Raw genomic sequence first — 11524 nt, 5'->3', positions numbered from 1 at the left:
GTTAGAAAAAAGAAACACACATTGTTGATCTTTGAATTTGGTGGGTTTGCCCAATTGAAATGGCATCCCACAATTTTGTATTGTGCCACGGCCAATATACGCCACAATAAATAAGTATAAATTCTATATTGAGTTTTGTGTCAATTTTCTCTGTATAAATAATACACTATAAATTCTAATACTTTCATTACTGATCTAAGGAAGATTACTCTTTCTGCAAAAAAAAAAAAACAGGAAGTTAAAGCTCTTTAGAGTACATTGCGTATATAAACGTAAAGGGCCATTGAGCAAAGCATTGTTTAAAATGATGAAGATTAACAGTTGAATTTAACACAGGTCTCATGCAATTATACAGAAAGATAGCAGTTGTTCGCTTAAAGGTAGTTGGTCATCGAAGTCTTCCAATTATTAATTTTTGTAAATACTAATTATTCTATAATAGTATAATATCTATCATTACTAACTTAAAGTATTATGTTATCATGCACTTACCCTACACATGTATATGGATGACACAGAGGTTTGCTGTTCCCAAGAAACGCTTTCCTATAATATATTATAGTGACTTAAAAATTACAGGTGTTGAAATGTGGTTCCAGCTTATATTCTTAATTTTATACATGGTTTTTAAAAAAAATATTGTGTAAAAGTTCTATCCTATACAAGCAAGATAAATCGTGTTGAGATGAAACTCACATGTAACTTTTTACATGTATGTACACAGGCAAAAGAATAATGTAATGTTTACATTCAAGTTACTAGTCTCTTCTGAGAAACTCATTTTATGGACTTTTGATCTTGAAAACTGTTCGTTATCTCCATCTCTTTCATTGAATGTTTGTAAACTTACTTACTAACGCATTTGTTTGATATCATGGAACGGGATTATATTCATATACAACATATTTATTAAAACATGTCAGATAATTACATAAACATGCAAGTTATTTATGGCAACATGCAGGATAATTATGTTAATGCGAGTTAATTACAATAATATTATAATTGAGATTAAGATGACTAGGACACTTCCTTAGAATGGAGAATACCAGAATTTCGAATTGTCAGAGGGACATCATCAGGAAAAAGTCCTAAGAGAAGACCAAAAACAACCTGGCGTAAGACAGTCGAGGGTGAACTGAGAGACCTTCACCTGACTTCGTGAGAGGCAGACTGTAACCAAGAAGAGAGCTAAGCATCGTCGCTAGACTAGGGTTTTCAGTCCGCTCTGCTCCGCTTATGTTTATGGGGGCCAGAACGGACCGAAAACCAGATGAAAGCTGAGTGGTGAAGTCTCGTGTTGAACTTATGCTCCAATGTGAGCGAAGAGGGTAGTTAAATTAACTAGCGAGTTAATTATGTCAACATGTGAGATATGTATGTTGACATGCAACTTATTATAGTATTATCTTGCATGTTGAAACTATAACTTGCACGATGACACAAATAAGTCGCATGTTGACATACATGGTCTATGGTGAAACAGGTCGCTTTCCTCTGTACATCTCGGTATACTGTAGAATGATTTCATTTTGGGCAAAGCTTTTTTCAGGCCCACAAACTAAAATTGTAAATGTTTTATACAAACATATGTTTAAATTGTACTGTGATGGAAATTTAACAAACCGATGGTTAGATTGTATACAGAAAATATGTAATATATGTGGTTTACCAAATGTATGGTACGAACAGAGTGCCAATATGAATTATAAATGGATAACTGCTACCGTAAAACAAATATTACAAGATCAATTTATTCAAAAGTGGTCTAGTGACGTTAATAATTCTTCAAAAGGACAAACTTACAGAATCTTTAAACAAAATTTTGGATTTGAAAATTATATTAATAAGTTATCTCCTAAATTTAGAGCAATATTTATGAAATTTCGTACCACAAATCACCGTTTACCGATAGAGACAGGAAGATGGCAAGGTTTACCACTGTGCGATAGAATATGTACACTTTGTAAAAACAATCAAATTGCAGATGAATTTCATTATATTTTAGAATGTAAAACTTTATCTAATGTGAGAAAGAATTACCTGGGCAATTATTATTCTTCTAGACCGAATGTTATTAAATTCACTGAAATTATGTCAACCTCAAACGAAAAAGTGATGAAAAAACTTTGTATATTTATCCAAAAAATCTATGCTGCTGTCTGTCCTCCTTGATATGTTTCCTCACTCTCTTTTTTTGTTATGTTTTCTATATTGTGTATGTACCTCTGACCAGACTGTTTATATTGTATATAATGTATATATGTTATTTATGCACAATACCCCATGTACCAATAGATTGGTCTGGGTGAATAAACTGAACTGAACTGAACTGAACTGAACATACGTTGCATGTAAACAAAATTATCTTGCATGTTGACAAAAATAAATCACAAGTCTACATAATTATGTTACATTTTAACATATGTCTACATGCATAAAAATAATGTTGGCATGCAAGTTACCAACCCTTTTAGAGAACCGAATTTTAATTTTGGTAAACTTACTTACTAACGCCAGTATACAACATCATACAAAAAAAGATGGAACATAATTACATGGATGTTGACATTCGATTTATTTATGTAAACATGCAAAATATTTATGTCAACATGCGACTTTTTTATGCCACGACTTATTCATGTCAACATACAAATTATATTTTAACATGCAAAATATGTATGTCAACATGCAAGAAAATAAGTTGCATTTCTACTTATACATTTACAATATACATTATGTTGACATAATTATTTAATTAACTCGCATACATATAAACATCAACATCTTGCATTGTTACATTGAAAAGTTGCATGTACACAATTACCCAATTACCAGTATCCATCATGTTAACTTAATAAGTATCATGTCAACATAATTCTGTCACATCTTGTTTGTATGATGCCAGTATTATGATGTATACTGGTGTGCGTAAGTAATTTCACCACTATTAAAATTAGATTCTCTAAAGAGATTGGCAACTTGCATATTAACGTATTTATTATACATGTTTACATATTTAAGTCACATGTCTACATAACTTTGCTGCATGTAGGAGGGTGAAATACATCACCATTGATGAGACATGATTTTTGAGTCGGTTGAAATTTTTCGAACAGTCATTGAAGACCAACATTGCTTTTCATTTTAATTTCTTTTTAAATTCAATGTCTGATATAGATAATATAATGAATTTATATATTTGTATTATCGCGTATTTACGTTTTTCAATGCAAAATTTTGCTGCCTCTCTCAACGACTGGGGAATGATTTTTTTTATTGAACTCTAGACAATTTCAGAAAACTTTACAGTTTCTGGTACAATAGTTCTTGAGAAGTAGATTTTGGGAAAAAAATTAGATTCCTCGATAATCTCCCCCCTGCAAGGGGCTAGATCTTGCATAACATAATTTAGAATTTCCTGTACCCTAGGATCCTTTGTGCTAGTTTTGGTTAAAATTGGCCTGGTGGTTCTTAAGACAAAAAAGTGAAAGTTTACAGATTGAGGGACACAGGAACATTGATCAGACCAGCTTACTTACGAGCTTAACTCTTTACAACTTATTGAACTGTTATGCAAAATACACTAAATGTTCATGTCATAGAAATAGAAATTTACCATTTCCCCGCAAGCAAGTTTCAGCGTGGTACACGTTTCTCTAAAGTTCAGCGTAAATAATATTATATTGCTATATTTTAATACAAAAATAACTTTTCTTATTTGATGAGATTTTTGCAAGTATAAAATAAAAGGAAATTGGCATTAAATTAACGGTTAAATGTACTTTTTAAAGTGCGTGAAAATGCGTGATTGCGGGGAAACGGTATATGCGTGATTTTGCGTTAGAAATAGGAAATGGTATATGCGTTAAAAGCGTGACTGCGGGGAAGGGGGTTAAACCGAAAAATCATAAGTATATGTATTGACAGAACTTTACATGTATCAACTCAGGGATGTACATCTCCGTAATTTAAAGTGTACATATGGTATATATACATGTATACCACTCACAATGTATACACAATGATCTTAAACCTTCCATTTTTTCCAATGAATTAGAGAAATTAACTTTTTTGCTGTTTTTATGAAGATAAGAATGAACTGAAAAACAGGTGGAAACATATCAAGCCTAACATCTGAATTTTGAATAGTTATCGTTATTGTAGAAGTACGCTGACGCAATGATATAAATAGATCTACCCCTTTGATATCTTGTTTGATTATGTCACTGGAGCTTGTTGTGGTCTCTGTGTGACCTGATTATTTTATTTTATCGCTGTTGATTGCTTACCTGAGCTTGTGTAAGATATAGGTAAATAAAATAACCTGTCGCTTTATATATCTTACTTCGTTATTTATCTGATAAGTTTTTTGACACTTAATTATAATGTTCTAGTTATTCACCATTACTTACAGTTATCAGGTTTATTTCACTCAGTTTTACTTACAGTTAAAGTAGCTAATGGAAGAATATACGATTTCTTTAACTTTGAAATATAACAATTTTTACTGACTGTTACCTACTCTTTACAAACATTTTTTAAAAAGTTGAGACAAAAATCCACCTCAGATTACAAAACTCATGCGTCATGCTGATGTATCAATTGAGGTATATCTTTATCCAGTGTCATATTTCTTTAATAGTAAATTTGAATTCAGTCTTTACTAAGGGTTTTCAACAATTTAATTTCTCAAATCGAAATGAAATATGATAAAAAGTATTTCCGCCTCACTTCGCTCGCTTATGCAGGTATTGTGATGTAAGCAGTAATAAAAACGGATGAAGTGTAGCTCGAACAATATCCTGCAACCGTTTAATGAACAGAACAATACAATTTCTACGGTATTTGAACCCCCGAGAAGAAATCTACATAAACTAAGAGCCGCAAACAAATAAATATATTCTTATTAAGTACAGTCCCCGTCCAAGGAACAAGATTTGCATTTTGGAATGCGGCCCACTTTCCGACCATTATTAGAATAATAATTGTATTTATGTATTTAATGCGATAATTTGTTTGGAGGTTTTCGGAAACATTTACGTTGGTAAATTGTGAAAATTCTCAGATCCACGCCTTGCCTTATTGTAATGGAATGTGTAAGGTCACGTGGTCAGCTCAGCGAGTCATTCACACTCGCGCGCTCACCACCGCTAACATGAAGCACGTCTATTTTGAAGAAGGGCTTTAATGACAAAGAAGTAAAAACAAATATACAATTGGAGATCAGGACCCATTCTTTGCCGGGAATCCATTTTTGGCGTCATAGAGGTTTCTGGCATGACCTAAACTATCTGGGTCCTGATGGTGTAAATCTGTGCTGCACCCCCTCGCACGACCAACCTATGCGGAAGTTCCTTTGAAGTATAAGGAATGCAGTTATTCAATCGCCAAGCTTATTAAGGCCAGTATAACTTTTTGTCTCATTTTACATGAATTGCACACTGGGGTGCTTATGTTTGTGGTAGGCTACCAAGTTTTAAGGTCATATGAGAGACTTAATTGCTCTGTCAGTCAGTGCTGTTCGTTAAAGGCTAGTTGATGTCTTGATGGCTGTTTGCTGTTAGGCAATAAAATCAATGTTCGAAATATTTAGAATCATGCATGCATGTTTGGTGAACTTGTTACTGACGAGACATATTCAGGACCAGGTGGCTCATAATGACAATGGTTTCGTCTTATGAAGCAGTTATTTATCTGGGCATTGTTTCGCATTATCTCGTTTCTTTATTGTTTATTCTTTCGTACAATATAGGTAGGAAACTAGAAGTCAAAGTATATATTCTGTCTGATTATTATTAATTACAATCGGTATGACGTTTATAGGTCTTATGTACTTATCGTTTGAAAGTAGAGGTACACAGTCAACATATGAACCTACCCACGTGTTAAGCAATAGTACAGAGTAGGCCGCATATAAGTACTCATTGTATGGGAGTCTAGGTGCAAAGTTTATCTGTGCTTACCCATGTTTAACAATGGTACGGAGTAGGCCGCATATAAGTACTCATTGTATGGGAGTCTAGGTGCAAAGTTTATCTGTGCTTACCCATGTTTAACAATGGTACGGAGTAGGCCGCATATAAGTACTCATTGTATGGGAGTCTAGGTGCAAAGTTTATCTGTGCTTACCCATGTTTAACAATGGTACGGAGTAGGCCGCATATAAGTACTCATTGTATGGGAGTCTAGTAAAGTTTATATGTGCCTACCCATGTTTAACAATGGTACGGAGTAGGCCGCATGCAAAGTTTGCAAAGTTTATCTGTGCCTACCCATGTTTAACAATGGTACAGAGTTATATGGCCGCATATATGTACTCATTGTATGGGAGTCTAGGTGCAAAGTTTATCTGTGCTTACCCATGTTTAACAATGGTACAGAGTTAAGGCCGCATATATGTACTCATTGTATGGGAGTTTTAGGTACAAAGTTTATCTGTGCCTACCCATGTTTAACACTGGTACGGAGTAGGCCGCATATATGTACTTATTGTGTGGGAGTTTAGGTTCAAAGTTGTTATGTACCTATCTATCCAAGTATTAAATAATAGCACAGAATTGTAGTCTTCCTTCATGTTTTTTTTTTACCAGTCGCACTTGATTAAATGGTTTTGTCTATCAAGTTTCTAAACTGTGCTTATGTTTATGGTTTGTACCTAGGGATAAACATTGGATTTATAAGTTCTATATTGTTTTATTGCTAATGATTGTTTGAGGAAGTTCAATTGCGATTGCACTGTGTGCTTCACTTAAGTAATTGTTGATACGTTACCCAGTATTTAGTTGAATTAAATTTTTCATTAATTTGCACATATCGTAAGGCGACAAAATATATAAAGTGATTGTTGGGTAACAGGTAAACATTATAATCAAGATTCTATCATTTTGGTATGTTTTACACGATTTTAGTATTGTTTTTCAGTTAGCAATAGTACAGTGTATGCCGCACATATGTACTAATTGTGTGGGAGTTTTTGGGTACAAGTTTATCTGTGCCTACCCACAGTTTTAAGCAATAGTACAGAGTAGGCCGCATATATGTACTTATTGTGTGGGAGTTTTGGGTACAAAGTTTATCTGTGCCTACGCACGGTGTTTATCAATAGCACAGAGTAAGCCGCGTATATGTTCTTATTGTGTGGGAGTCTTGGGTTCATCATTTATTTGTACCTATCCACATGTATAAGATAAGAACAAGGCTAAGGGTTTCTTTGTACCAGTAACAGTTTATGTCGTGTTATATTTTTTGATTTGGATATTTTTTAAGTTAATTGTGGTCGAAGAAATGAAATTTCTCAAGATCAATGGCTTTAATCGTTGTGCTTTGGCATACCTATGTTCAAGGAGTTTGTTCCTGGTATCCTTGTAGATTTTACTTATATACCAATAAGAGGTAGTTATCCATTTGTTTGCACATTATGACATTTGCGTCTAATGTGGCAGGATTTCATTTAGTGTAGAGTTATCCGTACGTTTGATGTTCATGTTTTGTGCAGAGTTTATATGTATGCATATGGGTCGAAGTTATCCATACTTTCACTGTTTGGTTTTAAAGTATATATGCCCTATTACATCTAAACATAGTGGCAACTTCATTTCATGTTTATTGCAGTCAATTGCAAGAAAGAGTATCACAATACTTCTTAGTTGCTTCAAAGTACGTGTTACAAATAGTGGTATATCCTATACATGTGACATTTTATTCTTTTGTAATGGACTTAACATATTTATTCTGATTTATCGACATTTCTTTAATTTGTTATTTGAAAAATTGGTAGAATCATGGAATATGTATAATTTCGTCAAAGCGAATCCTCTCAGCAGAGAATTAATCGATTATTATCAGTATGATTGTAATACAATATATATTTGCTATAACGGTTAGTCTTCAGGAGGAAATTTACTCTTTCTAGTGTTTCTACTTTCTATGAGCATGATAATGTACATGATGTATCACTTTGTTTACACCTCATTTGTTGGATTTTGGCGTCCTTTCTTTAAATGACACCTTAGACTTAAAAGTATTCATATAATTTTCATGTTTAAGTTGCAGATGCCTTTTGATGAATTTGCCAGTGTGCAAATTTGCTACATCCTAGCAGCCGGAGTGAAGAGGAAGCGTAGCTATAACTGTTAATAGCCCAGAGAGCCTAGCAGAATTGTGCCGGATGCCATGAATGTTAATGACACAGGTTTGAACTGTTTATCAAATATTGACTCAGCGAGCGGTTCTATCTAACAAATTGCATAAGATCCGCACCGCCGATGGATAATGTCCTAAACCAGCCCGTCCACTAGTGTTTTCTAAATACATTTTGACTTTACCAACAACTTTCATGCTATCAGCCGGTATAAAATCCATATGTTTGCAAGCTAAACTGCTTGCAGTGCTGTTACAGGTGTGCCCCAAATCAGCCGGGTAATCAGGATATCCACTACCGTTGGTTCACGAAGCATCCATACCAGCTAGAGCATTCAATTTGGTTTCGAATAAAACATTTACAGGCGAGTCAGCAAGTAAATAATATACGAAGATCCCTCCCTCCATAATATTTCAAATAAGTTCCCTATATGGCTAGTAAATATAGGATTAATTTATTTTTATAAGTTAGTACAGACCCCATGCAAGGTCAGTACAATAATGAAAGGATTTTCAATTTATGTCCCTGTTCGGAAATTAAGCATGGTCAGGCTAGAATACAATAATAATAATAATAATAATTAAAATGAATTATTTTAAATTGTTTCTAATAGACAGCATAATGAAAGACACTGTTTTGTTTTACTAGCTCATGTTGTACATTGTACGTTTCTGCGGTCTTTATCTTTAAATATTTATTTGCCTTAATTAACCCCATGTAAAATTTTTCTCAATCATTTATTTATATAAATGTGCTATTAATTTTCAGTCTTGTTTGACATATGTAGTTGAAAGATAATCGTTTTCTTTTGATGTTTAGGAAGGGCATTTTTGCACATGGTGGCAGTATTTCATTCTTGACATCTCTTCCCTGTCTGACGATAGCAATGTGATTAACTCATTCTTGTTATCAAATTTATGGTTAGATCCTAGGATTGCGTTCTTTGAATTTGCTATGCTTAGCTCTACCTAATTTCAGTGTGGTAAATTAATGTCTTACGGATTCCCTATGCTCATGTAATTTTCTATCCTTGATTTTAATTGGCCGGTCAGTTTGAAAGTAGGCAGAGTTGTCAAAGAACCGATTTGTGAGTTTTGTAAGGAAGGCAATCTAGGAATATTACTGTGTTATACAGTTTTGTATTCTATCTACGAAATTTGTTCCAAATTAATTACTTGTGAAATTTAGATTTTTTGACTTACAATAAATTCTGAACTTTAGAGCCAACTTTTCAATTGACACAATATACATGGTGAATTTAGTATAATCTAGGAATGTTACACTCTATTCAAAACGCTTAGGAACATAATGAATTAACTTTCATCGTGTAAAACTTCTTTATACTTTTTGGAATAGAAGTAAGGTAGATTCCTCCATGAAAAGGGCATACTTTATGGAATTAATGGATACAACCTTTTGGGTCCGACAGTTCCAAGAGAAAGGGCTGTTATGCAAATATTTTGGGGTTGTTTATATTTGTTGAATTTCTGATACAAATGTAAAAAAAAAAATTACAATTTGGAAGATACTCTTAAAACTGGTTTAAAATAAAAAAAAAGAAAAAAAAAAAAAAAAAAAAAAAATAAATAAATAAATAAATAAATAATAAAATAAACACTCGCATAGATATAAAGTTAAATAATTCAAGGTTGTAATAAGTAGAATGATATCTGACCGTGTGTCCTACTCATGAGCACTCTCCGCATAATTCTTCTTCAATCTTCATAATTATCTGAATATCAATTTATTATACCTGTTTTGTGGAACTAAAGTATGTACAGTAATTTAACTGTACCTTGATCTCAAATGGAGAGAGCTACAATATAGGTCCGAAGATCAAAAATTAGTCAATGTTAATTATTGTTTTGTTCCACTTAAAAAAAAAAAAAAAAATGAATAAAAAATAAATAAATATAAATGAATAAAAATAATAATAATAATAATCTAGCATTTAATTGCTGTGTTTGTTCTACCCCCATTAGTTCGATTCTAGAATGTAGTTTAATTGCGAGTCGGTGTTTAACTTCATTTCTGTTCTATTCATGATAAATAATTAGATACTGTCATGTAGTTTAAATACAGGTCAGTGATTTAACTGCTGTTTTGTTCTACTCGTGAAAATAAGTAAGATATTAGGATGTAATTTAAATGCAGGTCAGCGATTTAACTGCTGTTTTGTTATACTCACGATAAATATTTTGATACTCACTAAGTGTGTAGTGTAAATACAGGTCAGTGATTTAACTGCTGTTTTGTTCTATTCATGATAAATAGTTAAATATTAGGATGTAGTTTAAATACAGGTCAGTGATTTAACTGCTGTTTTGTTCTACTCTTACAATTAAAAATACCGTAAGGAACATGTTCATTCCCACATTGACAGGTCAGTGAATAACTGCTTTTGGATATCTAAATACTCCTCGTCTGACTTTGCTTACTTGCTGGCTCAATAAACAATAGTTTTCGATATGTCATTTTCTCTGAAATTAGTTTTCTTCCATACTTACATGTATTACTCAATATTGTTATTTATTAACATTGCTCGGATATTTTATTAATACCGATATTTCCTCCATTATTTTACATGTAACTACATTTTAGTGATAACTGGTAATGAAATAATTAATGAAAGGTAGATTTCTGTTTTTCATTTCATTACTTTAAGATGTTTGGAGAGGCCAGTGATTAACTGCCTTCATATAGATTTGATGTGTGCAAGCTCACCTTGGATGGCACGGATGTGATTTGCATGTCACATCTTACATGGATGTGACCTGCATATCACATCTTGTGGCCTATTTTATTTTGATGTGCCATCTATTTGCTAACTTTTTAATATGATGTTTTGATTGTCTTGTCTTACAGATACTTTTTTCTAGTCAGTTTTGGGGATCAGACATTATCATATTTTACGTAACTGATAAGCAAAGCTTGTGAATCTGATCCCCTTCTTGTTTGTTAAATTGTTCACATTTATACCGTCATTTTAATAAATGACATTTTTCATCAACATCAAAGTGTTTTATTTGATTTTTACAAAATTAGCAAAAACAAGCTGCGGTGATCTTGCCTATAAGCATTAGAAGACATAAAACATCAATTATTAGAATAATAATTGTATTTATGTATTTAATGCGATAATTTGTTTGGAGGTTTTCGGAACATTTACGTTGGTAAATTGTGAAAATTCTCAGATCCACGCCTTGCCTAATTGTAATGGAATGTGTAAGGTCACGTGGTCAGCTCAGCGAGTCATTCGCACTCGCGCGCTCACCACCGCTAACATGAAGCACGTCTATTTTGAAGACCCACCTCCACCCCAACATTCCTATCCCTTAATATGATCATTAATGTGTCATGTAAAATTTATAATATATTATA

At 32.9% G+C, this 11524-nt stretch overlaps 1 long non-coding RNA gene across 1 annotated transcript; it reads left to right on the top strand.

The window, feature by feature from the left end:
- Nucleotides 1-6966: 6966 nt before the first annotated feature.
- Nucleotides 6967-10016, top strand: LOC134267042 (uncharacterized). Its single transcript, XR_009992082.1, has 2 exons — nt 6967-7395; nt 8050-10016. It is a non-coding gene; the product is annotated as an uncharacterized LOC134267042 (long non-coding RNA).
- Nucleotides 10017-11524: the final 1508 nt, after the last annotated feature.

This window comes from Saccostrea cucullata, unplaced genomic scaffold (genome assembly GCF_032062105.1).
Source record: "Saccostrea cucullata isolate Sc308-1 unplaced genomic scaffold, CSIRO_AGI_Scuc_v1 ctg9544, whole genome shotgun sequence".
Taxonomy (NCBI): domain Eukaryota; kingdom Metazoa; phylum Mollusca; class Bivalvia; order Ostreida; family Ostreidae; genus Saccostrea; species Saccostrea cuccullata.
The sequence above is the reverse complement of the archived record's forward strand: the minus strand, read 5'-3'. Positions and strand labels throughout refer to the sequence as shown.